Genomic DNA, 13,348 nt, shown 5'->3' on the forward strand with positions numbered 1-13,348 from the left:
GTCATCCCCATCGGGGCAACACTTCCTGCTTGGAGAATGAATCTTGATTCTGCTCTGCGTAGGGCCAACATTCTGTTGCCCCCTCTGGGATTCTTGGGGATTGAGTCAAGCGCAAAGTATTGTGCCTGAGTCCAATCTCCATCAGGGCCGGCTTTAGGCATGTGCAAGCTGTGCACCTGCACAGGGCCACCAAACCCCAGGGGCCACCACGCCAATATATATCCTTAATATATTAATCCTCTGAGGATGGATACATATTTGCGTGGTGGCCCCTGGCAGGGATTTGGCAGCCTCCGGCTCTGTTCCACTTCTAAACACCCTGACCCTCTCCCCTCTTTACTGGCCTGCGCGCTCCGCCCCGCCCGGACCCCCTCTTCCGGGCCCCCTACCTACGCTCCCTGCCCAGGGCCACCATGGGCCTAGAGCCGGCCCTGTCTCCATCATGGTGTGTGTGGAAATGCCTGGCTGTGCTAAAAGATAAATCTTTGTTGGTGATTGCTCGCCATTGTTCTAGTATCCGCTTTTTTACAGGGAATGTTGTGGAGCCTATGTACAACTTGTCACATGGACAAGTCACGACATATACCACATGATTAGTGCTGCACTAGATGTTCTTGTGTATCTTCCACCTCTTATTGATTCTATTCAGTACGACCTCCCTCACATTCACACTGAGGCTACATGCTTTACATTTTCCACATTTGTGGAAACCTCCTCTTGCTGTGAGCCAATATTGGTTTTTGCTCTCTAGGTGGCTTCTTACAATCAGATCTCTTATAGATTTTCCTTTTCTGTAAGTTATTGCAGGTTGGGGGCCTAGTTTGGTCTTGATGATTTTGTCTTGCAACAAAATATCCCATCTCTTTCTCACGATCTGACTGAACTGTGGGGATTGTGTTTTATAGGTGGTTATCAGTCTGATTATTGAGTCAGATTTCTTCTGGGGTTTTTTGGCGCTTTGTAAAGTGCATCACTTCTTTTGATAGTATCAACCTTCTCTTCCCCTTTCTTAAGCATATTAGCATGATATCCTCTAGCTTTAAATCTTTTGAGCATTTCCTTTTTGTTGTTGTTAAATGTCTCCTTTGTACTGCAGTTCCTTTAGGCGAGTAAAAATTCGCTGAAAGGAATGGCCCACCTGAAACTGGGTGGATGGCAACTCGAGGCATGGAGCAGTGAAAACCCAGTGGTTTCCTTCCTGAATATCTCTGTTTCTATTTTGTTGTTTATCACTTTCAGTTTGATATCCAGGAAGTCTTCATTCTCCCGACTGTGTTGCATGCTGAATCTAAGATTCAGACTATTTTGGTTCAGTGTTTCAACGAACTTCAAAAGGTATCTCTCGTTGCCTTCCCAGGCAAAGAAGACGTTGTCTATGTATCTTAGCCATATGTTGACCCTGGTGGTCCAGTGGTCCAGGGCATCACTCCTGAGCACCTGCTCCTCCCACCAGCCTACCAATAAATTGGCGTAGCTGGGGGCAAAGCAGGTACCCATAGAGGTACCCTGGATCTGTTTGTACAGCGCCCCATTAAACAAGAATACATTTTCTACCAGACATAGTTTGATCATCTGTAATAGCATTTTTGAGTGGGCTTCAAGGTGTATACTCCTGGATTTCAGGAAATATTCACATGCTTTCAGTCCTTCGGTATGTCGAATACTTGTATAAAGACTTTCGACGTCCAGACAGACTAGCCAAAAGTGTTTCTCTCAGTTGATATTTTCAATTTTCTGCCAAAAGTCTTTTGTGTCCTTTATGTGTGACATTAGATCTTTCACATAGTCTGTCAGAAAGTGATCCACATAACGTGAGACATTCTCTAGCAGACTGTTTATGGTGGACACTATTGGCCTGCCCGGGGGCTGTAGGGAGTCCTTGTGAACCTTCGGTAGAAGGTAAAAGGTTGGTGTCGTCGGATTTTCATTAGTGAGAAATTTAGTTTCATCCCAGTTTAACAATTTGTCATTTGCCCAGCCCCTAAGGTGTTCATGTACTCAGCTCTGCAGGTTTTTACGGTAGGAGTGGTGTACTCTGTTATAACATGTGGTGTTGGACAGCTGTCTCATCGCTTCCTGTATGTATCTTTTCTTTTCCCAGAGCACTTTATGTTCCCACCCTTATCAGATGGTTTGATGACGATTGTATTGTCATTTTGCAATTTCTCGAGTGCTTCTTTCATTTCAGGGGTCAGATTTTGTTTTCCTATCGGTCTATTTAGGAGTTTTAACATGTCATGGTTCACAAGATCATGGAAGACATCTATGTTGTCTCTTGGTAATTGGGGTCTATATTTTGCCCTAAAATGTGTGGGTACTGTAGTAATTGAAACTGGATTCTCACCTATGGCCGCTGGTGTGGCTGGTACTACAGTTGTATTCGGTTGAATAGGGTTTGGCACATTCAGTGTCTGAGTCATATCTTGGGGTTCCTCATTACTCAAGCTCTCTAGTACCCTTAATAGTTCACTTTCTGTCTGGGACTGTCTATCACTTGTGTCCTGCAACTGCGGTTCTTGCATTCTACTGCAATGTACTTTATACAATTTCAGTTTTCTCACAAAAAAATACATATCTATACGTGTTTGTGTATAGTCTATTGGTGTGTCAGGACAAAAAGTCAGTCCAAGTTTAAGTACTTGTTCTTCAATTGGGGATAGGGGTCTATTGGATAAGTTCATTACCGTAAGTTCCTGTGTTTGTTCCTCCATTACTTGGTCTTCTGTGTCTGGTTTTTGCTTCCCACTCCAGTATTGTAGGTTATTATTCCGCCGCTGTCGCAGTCTCTTTGTTTTGTTCTGCCTCCTTGACCTTGAAATCTTGTTCTCCCGTGTATAGATTGTTCGTTTGCCTCCATCATAATGCGGAGTTCCTTGGAAAAAAACGTTACATCAGTGGGACACGGTGCATTGCTGTCGATTGAGCTCACTTCAGAGCTTAAGCTTGTCCCATATTGCCATCTATCTTTATCTGCTGCGCCTAGAGCTCTGTCTTTGACCAGGGATGTACGCAGTTTGTCAAATTTTTTGGCAAAGATTAGAATTCTCCCAGACTTATAGTCTCGCTCGTCTCTCTCAAACTTCCGTTGCTTTCTGGCAATTATGTCTTTTTCAAAGTTTCCCATTCTATCGTTGACTGCTGACAGAGTCTTTTTTACTTCAGTTTGGTTTGGGTATTTCGCTAGGTCGTCCAGGATTTTCTGTATTTCCTTCACCAGCTCATTGTGTTACTCCCACGCATTCTTTATCATTATCTGCATCATTTTTTTTTAGCACGCGCTCGTGTTGTCTAGCCATGCCTTTAATACTTCTGGCTTTGGTTTATTCAGAGTTGGTACAATAAAGATACGTAATCCTCTGGAGACGCGATCCGCCTCCACGTAATTCTGAAGGGATGTCGCTTCCCACCAGCGGCTCAGTTCTTTTTTGCGCAGTCTCTCAAGTGCATTACTCTTTTGCTTCAAAGATGTTTGTGCAGAAGGTGCATTCTCATTTGATCTATTTTCTCCGCTTGCGTTTTGTGCACTTTTTTTTAATATTAATTCTGTCCTCGGACCGTCTTCGTACCGGATCGCGCTGCTACAACAGTGTTCCAGTGCGCCCTGGCAGCCGCTCACCCTTCAGCTCTCCCTCTCACCTTCCGCGATGTCCGCTCGGCGTAGAGCAAGGAATTCGGACCGCTTTCTCGAGTGCAATCTTCGTGCTGCCAGCGGGCGGAGATTATCTGACTCTGCCAGTCACTTTATAAAAAATGGCGCGATTCTCCTCCCTTCCGTATCGTGCTGGGGCTCGTTCATGAGCGGGCGCCTCCGATCACAATATCCAACTATGGCTTCTCCAGATAGGAAAAAGGTCTAGCCACACCGATCAGGTACTTCAATGAAGTTTTTATTTCTCGGGCAAAACAAACAGACGTGTTTCGAGCGCACAGGCCCTTGGTCACATGAACAGGGTCCCGAATCACGAGCACAAATAATGGCATTTTCATAGAAATGAAAGTCAGACTCTGGGTTTCCAACATCACCCAGAGTCCGTGAAATAAATAAATCATAAGTCAATATTGTTAGATTAAACAATAAATGAACACATATGCTTACTAAGCTTTATAATCAATTGTGGTGAAATGTTGAAACACAGTAACTGTATTATACCATGTGTTTACTTAACGCTGTGTTTCAACATGTCTTTATATATATTCACTTAACAAACCAAAGGTTACAGCATCGGTATAGTTAGGAAATAGAATTAAGAAAACCTTTGAAATTCACTGAAAAAAAACAAAGGTTGTTGTTAGCCTCAGATTTCACTTGTACAAAACTTGTTACCTGAGCTAACTATAACTTACGCCCTCGCAATGCACTGCTTATGACCTCACATATTACATCACTCATGACATGGTCAGAGACATCAGTGATGACATCTCAAATGACATCATTGCTGGGAAAACTGACGCATGAGCAGCCAAAGAGACGCTAGGCTGCTTTGTGATATCTGGAGCAATACAAATCACCTTAGATCCACATTGGACTGCATCATGCATCAAAAATCCCTTACAATGTGATGCATTTGAAGAAAAACATTTCCCAATACCTCAAAAGGGAGAGCTGTAGCAGGCAGCATTAGCCAAGGCAACAACCCCCAAAACCCCAGCACCAGCCAGACAGATCCCCAGGGGAAGAGGAAGAGTAATTTTAGTGAGGGGAATAATGAAACAGAAGTGGCAGAGTATGAACGTCAACTCTTTGTCACCTCCAAATTGCTATTAGGAAAGAGAGAGGCCTTTTGGCAGTCCATAGTGGAGAAGATTAACAGTGTCAGGCAAGCTAAAAGTACAGTGCCAGAGTGCAAGAAGAGCTGCCATGATTACAGGTGTAGGAGCAAGGAGAAACTGGCCAATAACCTGAAGGCACCCATGCATACCGGAGGAGGACCTGAGGACCAGGCGGAGCTGGGCCAATTGGAGTAGCAGATTACATCAGCCATCTCAGCAATGTTGGTGGCAGGAGTGTCAGGACAGGACAGTGATGGTTTTAAGGACTAACAAGGCTTACAGGGTATGTGGCAACAAGGGACAATAGTCTAAAAATACCATGCTACATTCCTGCGCTGAACTGCACTGAGTGCAAGGGAAAGGGACAGCAATTCTCACATGTCCAGTCATAGATCATATAAATGTAAGTCAAACTGCCCAGTTACATGTTGCACAGCCGAGTCCAGAGCAGTCATGTTTGTCCAGTCTATGTGTGATGTTCAGCACCAGTCCAGGTTCACCTTTGTATATAGGGACTTGAAGTGGAATGTATAACATGAGTGACCAGGACTATAAATCCCACAGTACAAAGCTAAAAAAAAGAAGACTGGAACACCACATCATGCATGGAAACAGGAACCCTGCCAGCCCTGACTTTGACAGTGCAGGCCACCTTATGCCACGAGGCTAGTGTTTCTGTCTTGGGGTCATGTAGACAAATATGGAGTGTAAAACAATGGAATGGAATGGAGTTGCCAGAGGATTAACTCCTTATCTGAGATGGGTTATGTGAAGTATCACCACACAGGAAAAGGCAAAGAGCCTTGTCTATAATCACTAGCATGAACCTACAGTGCATGCAGCTGAACCAATGTGCTCGGTGAGAGCACACAGGTGTCTGCTGTCATGTTAGAGACCACCCTACCTTCCCTCATGTACAAATCTAAACTGGGGGTGGGAGTGAATACAAATGATGCACACCAGAGAACCATGAACATTTGTTGGAAGATAGATAGTGTGTGAGCCTGCTGAACCCCTGGAAGTGTAGTGCAATGAAGGTGTGGCTGCTGAGCATACTGAACTGCCAATGTGTCTGAATGGGGAGACATTGCATAGCAAGGACGTGAGATGTGACGTGTGTACTGAAAGGTATCCTGAGTGATACTTATGCTGTGCTGTGTATGATAGTGTCACACTTCTAATGCAGCTGGGAATGGATACCATAGAAAGGGGCATTGGTGTACTGCATCATAAATGTGATGTGGACCTTGGTGAAGGTGTAGCACATGTTAGGAGGGATTTGGAAAGAGAAATGTCTGACTATGTCACATATGCTAAAGCAGGAGAATGTCAAACAGGGAATCGTGAAGCGACTGGATGAGATAGGTTTCCACGATGATTGGCAGGTCTTAGTGATATTTGGAGGGAGAGGTGTATGGGCCTAGTTGTGTGGCCAACCTGGGTAGGTACATGTCACCGAATATCATTACTAATAACATGTGGGCCACAGCTTGAGCTGTAGCCCTCAGATGCAGGCAGCCATGTTGGTCAATTGCAAATGGTGACTCACATTGAGGGTGTTGGTGTCAGATGAGAGACAAATGATCATCTGTGTACTATCTGGGAGTGTCAGGAAGTAGAGTCCCTGGGTCCACTAGAAGATTGGCAGAGGAGTCATGTACAGGTAAAAGTGAGCAGGCTGACTTGAACAATGTATGATTCTCAGCAGATAAACACATCTGAAAACGACAGAATGGAGTGAGCATCAGTGTTAGCAACTGTCCTAGTTTGACTATCCACTCAGAGTTGGTACCCAGTGCTTACAGTACAGAACCATGTAGACAACTGTGTGTGTTCTGAAATAACAAGTATATACAATTAGAAAAACTATGGTGAGTATATGCCCTTACACATAACTGCAATGCAACAAGGTTGCTAGCTGTGTAGAGTTCTGTGGATGTGTGTCAAATATGAGCCCTTGGGCACCTGGATTTACAATGTGCTTGCAAGACAGCTCAACAAGGAAGAGTTGTGTGGTGTTCTTGTGAAAGGCATATTGCAGGATCAAAAAGAATAGATAAACAAAGTGACATCACTTTCCCAGGGGATGCGGGCCAAGGTCAGACTGGCCATAGCACCGTTCCAGTGGCCCCCACCGTTCCAGTGGTCTGGAACGACGTGGGCCAGTTTTGGACCTGTGGGGGACAGTTTAGTTACTGGGGGCCAGTTTTACATCATCGAAGCAATATCAGCCCTGTTGGACTTGGCCCTTTTTGGCATGTTCACCCCTGAACTTTTTGCCTTAAGCTCTGGCATGGTGGTAGTGATTTTAGGCCTCTGCGCACTTTAGCACTGTGGCCCACTGTAAAGTGCGTGCGCTCTCTGTGGTACATTTGGAAGGTTGGCCTGCCCTCCCATAGGAATGCTTGGGGATTCCCTGATCAGTGTGTGTCAGTGGTAATTCCTGTTATGAGAGGAGCTGTGTGGTCAACTCTGGTATGTCTGAAATCGTCTGAATAAATGCTGCGCAAAAGTGTGCTCGGATTTATTGTGGTTATTTGAGAAATGCCACTTTTATAAGTTGGCATTTCTGTGTGCTGTGTGTCTGCCTGCATGATGTGAATGTCATGTCTGGCTTGTGAGTGACAGGAGTTGAGAGGTGTGGGTGGCTCCAGGAGCCAGGGGGAGTCTACCCAGTGGTGAATAGAGAGATGTGCATGCAAATGGGAGGGAGGAGTTGCACCTGGGACCTGAATAGGACTGTGCCTTCCCTCCACAATGCTGGAGCTGCCCCCTGTGGTGCGTCTGATCCCTGAGCCCCCACCTGCCAAGGAGAGAGGAGCTGAGCAAAACAAAGTGCTCCAAAGCTCCCCTGAACCAGTTGCATCTGGTTCTCCCATGCTCTGTGAGAAAAGGTACCCCCTGTTTTATTTAAGGTCCAAGAGGAGGGGGATAAACAATCAAAACTGATATATTAACCTCTTGACAGACCTATATATTTTGTCCTATGGGATTACCTCTGCCTTACATTAAACAACACAGATACAAAAAATTTCAAGGAGAATGAACTTTCATTGAAATCTTTGTTTTATTTTTTATATAAAAAACATTTCTTTTCTCTTTTTGATATACACATCTACTGATTTGTATATAATGTTTTTCTTTTTCAAGTAGGTACACACATATTCACACATATTAATAAAGAAAGACATAGACATAATATCTATTGGCAGTTTTTACAACCAGTTAGATTTCTAACCCCCACAAAATAAAAACTCAATAACAAGTGATAATCATCCTCTCAATCCATCTATCTCACCATTCATACTGCTCATACAAACTCACTCTCATACTGTGCAAATAAGGTTGTAGTTCAACCCTAGCAACAGAGAAAAAGAGCCTAATACATAGAAATGTTGTTATATCCAACTTATCAGAAAGCAGCAATGCAACATTTCTTCTATGGATATATTTGTCCTTTATTTTGGTTTTCAAAAAGGTGTTCTCAGAAGCTTTAACTTGGCCTTTATCAATCATCTGGTTCTCCCATGCCCTGCACTTTTAAACAAAGGATTGTGTGGTATAAATATAGGGGCTGTGACCCCATGTAAATGTGCAATTCTTGAGTGCTGTTCCGGGCAGGGCTGCTGCTGAAGTCCGAGGGGGGCTACCATGAGGGCTTGCCTCCCTGGGCCCTGCATTGCCCCTTTTCATCTGTGAGGACCTTTTTACTGGGACCTTTTTGCTTCATTTGCTATTCTTTGGGACTTTGTTTTTTTTTTACCCCCTAGCACCTTGTGAGCGCTTTATTTCTATTTTCTTGTAGAGTGCTGTATTTATTCCGGGAGGGAGCGCTTCTGCATTCCACCTGCAGCACTGGGCTGCAATCACCTTCGAGGGAATCCCGACGTAGGGATTCCCCCGCATTTTTCTATATTTGCTGGTGCCCACCCCGCTTTGATGCCAAGTTTGCCTTTAATTAACGCAGGTGGTCACCCCGCTTCTTTTGCGATATTTAACTTTGCGGGTGCCCACCCTACTTCATGGATCTCTAATTGAACGTGTGCCCACCCCGCATTGTGCCCGAAGAGATCACCGCTGCGGCCTGAGTGCTCCACAAGGAAGAAGCCCGGAAGTCAGGCATGCCTGCCCGTGATGTGGGCGGGGCCTGCAGCCGAGCCGGAAGAAGCCCGCACGACGTAGTGATACGGTGCTCCCATGCTTGAGGGAGAGCCCCGCGGTAGCGGCCAAAATAGAGAGGGGTCCCGGGTCCCAGGAGGGGGCCCAGGTGAAGAGGAGGCCGGAGCAAGCAGCAACCCCGCAGGCCGCCGCAATAGAAGTCCGGTAAGGGGATCTGGTGCAGAGGGGACGCGAGGCACATTGTCGGTGCCTGCCCCTCCGCGCTGGGTATAAGAACTCTCCAAGCAGCCCAGTGAGTGGGCCTGAGTCTCACAGTGTTTGGGGGTATGTTTCCAGAGAAGCCCCAGTGAGGCCCCGTAGGCACAGATGTGATCCTCAGTTGCAACACTGTTGCATTTATTCCAAGGGCACATCGAGAGCCCATGCCCTAATTTGTTATTCACAGCTGCCCCATCTGGCTAGAGGGCAGCTGCCACATTTTTAGGGGCATGTTGTTTGAAGATCCCGGGTGCTCGAGCGAGGGTGGCCCTTGTGAGTTAAAAGCCCCTTTCCCTACTCCCAACTGCGCCACACCAGCGTGGACAGCTGCAACGTTGGCGAATTGCTCCAGAAGGCACAGTGGTGCCAAGCCTCATTTTAATATTCCCAGCTGCCCAGCAAGTAGTGGGCAGCTGCACTGTTTAAGTTATTCTTTCTTAGGGGGACATGTCTTTTAAGTTAGGTGGTAGATGCACTCCTTTACACCCTTTTCTTCACAGCTGCACAGCACTTAGTGCCAGCTGCACCGTCTAGGTTTGCGCAATGGCGCAACTGGATTCTGCTGCATTGCCAGTGCTCCCTAACTTTTGGACATAGGGCATTTGAGCCCCTTAGAGAAGGTCAGTTGGCCAGGGGGACTATTAGGTTTTAGGTTTTAGGACTATTAGTAGGGACTGGGTCTTCCTACCACCTTAGTAACCACGAATCCAGGACCGACTAGCTATAGTGTCTCACAAGCTCTCCTACTCACTCAGAGAGAAACAAATGATTACACACCCCAGAACACAACACTCCCAGATCTCTCAGGAATCGCAGTAACAAGACGCACCCTTTCGCACACTCCTGTACCACAATAAGATCTGACAGAGACATGAAAGTTTAAAATATTTATTTTAACTAACTTCCCCTAACATGCAGTATACATGCCACAACAAGCAGGAAAATGCATAGTACAAATATAGTCAGCATAGCGGCTAGTCCATATATCATGAAGGAGATGTCATCATAAAAAGACAATGGAGAAAGGACTATAGTGCCTAGCCTCCCTCCTCTTGATAAGACGTATTATTATATGATAGAAGATCTCTGGGCTTTGTCAGTAGACCCATACCTTAGCCTATAGATGGTAGATATACATCATAGGTGCTGTCTCTCTCTTCTCCCTGGAAAGGTACCTCTCCAAGTGTGTGTCACATATTTGTGTACCCCACTAAAACTCCAAGTACGCTGTCCAAACAACAGCTGCATCTGTATGTTTTGTCTATGGGCTTAGGTCTGGTCAGAACAAAATAACAAGGGGCATTGTTCGACCTTGCACATAATGTTCAGTCAAAATCCCAGGAACATGCAGAGAGCAAACACAGCGATGAGTTCTCATGTGAAAGTAGCCATTAAAATTATTGCACAAAATAAGGACATGTAGTAAAGTGTGCAAAGCAGCAGGCAAGCTGCAATGTGCTCATGCTAAGTTAGTGAAAAAACGAATATCGCTGTGTGACTGTTACGATGGATTTTACGGCAGAACACCTACCTTGAATATTTTATTCTGTTTGTGGCACAGCCGGTTCTGGCACAGGTTTTTTCGACGCTGCCTACCAAAACTGATTCATTTGCCACATGCCTCTATTTGTAGATATGGAGTACCGCCAGCACTATCGGCACATCAAAATTAGTTACTCAATGGCTGAGCAGGCCTCTTATAAATAAGCCCTTGAATTCTGAATGCAATAAATGCATTTTGTATAAAACTCAGGGCCATAATATCAAGAAAGGGTGATACGTTATCGCTGCTTTTATCGACAGGAATTTGCCGCTAAAGCGGCGATAATGGGCTTCATAATATGCCCTTGTGAATTCCCATAGAAGCCCAGGTTCTGGTGTGAACCTGGGCTTCTACGGGAATTCACAAGGGCATATTATCAAGCCCATTATCGCCGCTTTAGCAGCAGTTTCCTGCCGATAAAAGCGGCGATAATGTATCGCCCTTTCTTGATAATATGGCCTTCAGTCTTTTTTTGCTTTGTTGTTGTCACTGCAGCAGGCGTTGGTAATGTTTATGTTAGGATTCGAAATGCAAGCCAAACCCTTTGGCTTTGCCATTGCTAGCTCCAATTCAGCACTATATCCAGCATCTTTGTTGTATGGCATTGAAAGGACTCTGTGTGATCTTAGCTGTATTAAAATATATCAAAGATTCAAAATGTTCTGCACACGTAGGCATTACCTCCATCTGAGTCTTGAAAATTGCATTCATTTAATAATTTGTAAATGGTTGAGCTAGGAGGAAACAAGGCATGATGGGGAATTACCTTGAACTCATTTTTGTCACTCCTCGAAAACAAGCGAGGTTTACCCTAAATACAGCTGGGGCTGAGACTCAGTGCCCCTTAGAGGATAGGAATGATAATGCAGATATTAATAACACATTGTCAGTGTGATCCCGTTTAAGTTTCTCATAACATTCTGTGCTTTTTTTTAAGTCGTCACCCGAAAATCAGTCCAATAACAGATTACTTTGGCTGATAGTCAGCCTTTAGTTAACAGCTCCTATCTTTTAAACGGTCTTTGGAAGTTCATGTCAGTTAAAATCATGGAAACTTGGGTACAACAGTAAGAGCCTGTAGACATCTATAACTGACTTTTTCAACTTTCTGGAGGCGGAGAAATTCAAACATTAGAGCAAAGAAATCTAAGTTGACTATTCTATGCCTAGCAGTCAACTAATTGTTAGGCCATGGAACAGTACATGTATTTAACAAATGTGCAGTTTTGATAACAACTAAAGTCAGAAATAAGTCTAGAACACAATTTATATTCAACCAGAAGAATTGTTTACCGGGACAAATATGGTGCGTTGGCAAGCATGTTTGCATAAAAACAAGAACAAGCCCTTTTCTTCTGAATGGAGCAAATGCAAACTTGTACATTTCCCAGAATTTAAATTGCATAAACCACTATTGGCAACATTCAGAGAATCCACAGACTAACTTATGGCAACCAAGATATATTTTTCATGATCAGGCTTTGACCCTGATTAAGGGAGAGAAAGCCAGAATATGGAGAAGGAAGGATGAAGGGAAATATAGGGAGTTAATTACAAGGGTAGTAGAGGGTGGGGGAAGAAAGAGGCATTTGGTAGAATCATGACCAGCAGCCTTGGTAATCACCAAGATTTGCTGTAGGTGGACGGAAAGGGCATTTTGTGACAAGGCTAGGGTGCATTTGCACAGCAGGCTTCTTTCTCCTTGTGTGCAAACCTACACCATATATGAACAGCGGCAATAGGAGCCCAAGGAAAGTACCACATGACACTAGAAGTACGTGTCCTGTCCAGCTTTCCAGGAGTACTTCTCGAAAGGTTACTGAATTGGAAAAAAAGAAAAAATATAAATCTATGCACATACTTTTATGTTTTTAAGGCACACAGAGGTAGTAGAAATGTGTGTATACAACTAGTACTAAAGAGAAAAAGTGTCTGGTAAACCAATCCAATGATGTCTGCCCCCACCCGCATTTGTCGCAGAGCTCACGTTTTGTAGTCATGCTGGTTCAAGAAACACAGTAGTAGTCGCTTATGTTTAGGTTTTATAGTGCTCAATATCACTTTGCAGTCATTTTAAAGTGCTAATTGGCCAAGGCAGAGGGGAGGAACTGCAACAGGAGGAACAGTTCCAAGATATATTACTGTCACTAGCAAACTGCTCATGCAGGTGAGCCAGAAAGAGTTGTCATAGTTTGTACGGGTATGCTTGGATCAAATGCTTTGCATTGTATATACATTTCCAAACCATTTTTAAATTCAGTAAATCTTGTCTGAGATGGAGGGAGTGCAAAACAAAGGAGCCTTGACAGTGGGGAAATCTACTACTTAGCTACCAGTATCTGCTAATTTAGGTGGCAAGCTGACCTTATGAGTACAATACTAGAAGATATCCACGGCAGATTCATGCTCTACCATTGACTATTCGCTCCTTCACCAACAAACTTGCACATGAAATATACTGTTGCATCATCTCAGGGATTAACAGATTGGCACTCCTGCACAATTGTCACCAACTACAGTACTTGAAAAACTTAGAAATGTACTAGTGTAAACCCACGAAACTCTCAAAATCTTGTGAGAAAGACATACTTTCTGAAGAAAAAGCAGAGCAGCCAAAAGGAAAGGTACAGCAACACTGTACCACAAAATATAATCTAG

This window comes from Lissotriton helveticus, chromosome 10 (genome assembly GCF_964261635.1).
Source record: "Lissotriton helveticus chromosome 10, aLisHel1.1, whole genome shotgun sequence".
NCBI classification, from domain to species: Eukaryota; Metazoa; Chordata; class Amphibia; order Caudata; family Salamandridae; genus Lissotriton; species Lissotriton helveticus.